We start from the raw sequence: 2047 nt of genomic DNA, 5'->3' as shown, positions 1-2047 counted from the left end.
CTGTTGTTCCAAAGATGCCAACTGGTACAGGGTTGTGGTTAATGGCCAACCCCATAACTCATGGAAGCGGCCAGCCTTTTTGAGTGAGGAAAGGTGGCAAGTCTTGGCATGCTCTTTGATGCTTAAGTTGACCATCTCATTGAGGTGAACTGATAGGTCAGGGAAAGGGAAACTATGTCCTCTGCTAGGTAGTAGGTGCAGAATTTTAACATTTGAACCAGGCCACATCAGGTAGCAGATCTTATCATAGAGTCCTGACAGGAAGAAAGCCATTCTGCCCAGTGGGTCCGCACCAACCCTCCAAAGAGCATCGCACCCAGACCCACCCTCCCTCCATTTACCATGGCTAACCCACTGAACCTGCCTATCCCTGGTTACTAGGGGTGATTTAGCATAGTCATTCCACCTGACCTGCACATCTTTGGACTGTGGGAGGAAACCGGAGCACGTGAAGGAAACCCACACAGACACGGGGAGAATGTGCAAACTCCACACAGACAGGAGCCTTAGGTTTGAATTGAACCCAGGTCCCTGGCGCTGTGAGGCAGCAGTGCTAACCACCGTGCCACCCTTCACACAAACAAATACATTGCTGAGGTTAGGAGTCAATGGAAAATTCCCAAACTGGCACTGGTTGGTATTTGTTGGGAAAGGTATACTGTGAGATGTTCCTATATGGGTTTTCACGGGTTTTCAGCTCAAGTCAGACTGATTTGATTAAGTTACCTTGAAACATTTGTGAAAAGCCTGTACATGACAGTAAGGCTACAGAGCAGCTCGCTCTGAGCTGCACAGGCTCCAACCTCCTAGCAGAGTCCTAGCCCATGATCACTGACATCACAGTTGCATCACAGCTTACCTCAGAAGCTCATCTGAATATTCATGAAGCCCTATCTCTCCAGGGCATTATGGTGAATAGAGGCAATTAAGATACAGGTCAGTCACAATCTGTTTGAATGGAATTCATTGATGAGAGGCTGAATAGCTTCCTTCTCCCATTTGGGGGTAACACAGGAGAAGCCAAAATGAGTTTTCGCAGGGGGCGGGGTGGTGTTGAATTGAGTCTGGGTAAGTCACACAGTGCACAACGCCATAGCAGGGAGGCTTAATGGTGATCAGCTGAAATCAAAGTGCAATGGGGAGATGCTGATGTCATTAATGTCACTGGAATTTTTGTTCAGATGCCACGTACAAGTCCAACCATCAACTTAAACTCAAAATAAAAATATCTGGAATAAGTGATGGTGACCATGACCTATTGTTGACTGTTGTAAAAATCCATCTGGTTCACTCATGTCCTTTAGGGAGGGAAATCTGCCCTCCTTACCTGGTCTGGGCCTACATGTGACTCCAGACCCACAGCCAATGGGGTTGACTCTTCACCACCCCCTGAAATGTCCAAGAGAGCCAACCAGTTCAAGGGCAATTAGGGATGGGTCATAAATGCCAGTCTTGCCAGTGATGCCCACATCTCATAAAAAACATGATAAAAGAAAAATAGAGTTAAAGATTTGCGAAACAACCAAAGGGACTAAATTTCCTTCAGTATGGGGGCCCACCCTGCGAATGTTGAGCTAATCGTCACTGCTGGTCTGTGAAACAGCCATTTTTCAAATTGTGAAATGTAAGGAGTCCCGCCTCCGTGATAAAAACTGTCTGGCAAACTTGTTTGGCTGGGGGGGGGCGGGGTCAGGGGCATAACAGTGAGTCCCACCACGTTAGTTACCAACACTGGGGGGGCATCATGCTGCCCAGCTTAATAAGGTTCTCAATCACCCTGCCCATGTAGATGCAGGCATCACTGTCCTTTATGTAAAAAGTGAGGTCTGCAGATGCTGGAGATCAGAGCTGAAAATGTGTTGCTGGTTAAAGCACAGCAGGTCAGGCAGCATCCAAGGAACAGGAAATTCGACGTTTCGGGCATAAGCCCTTCATCAGGATGGGCTTATGCCCGAAACGTCGAATTTCCTGTTCCTTGGATGCTGCCTGACCTGCTGCGCTTTAACCAGCAACACATTTTCATCACTGTCCTTTATCCCCACCTTCC

This window comes from Hemiscyllium ocellatum, unplaced genomic scaffold (assembly GCF_020745735.1).
Source record: "Hemiscyllium ocellatum isolate sHemOce1 unplaced genomic scaffold, sHemOce1.pat.X.cur. scaffold_3727_pat_ctg1, whole genome shotgun sequence".
Lineage (NCBI taxonomy): Eukaryota > Metazoa > Chordata > Chondrichthyes > Orectolobiformes > Hemiscylliidae > Hemiscyllium > Hemiscyllium ocellatum.
This window is presented reverse-complemented; position numbering follows the sequence as displayed.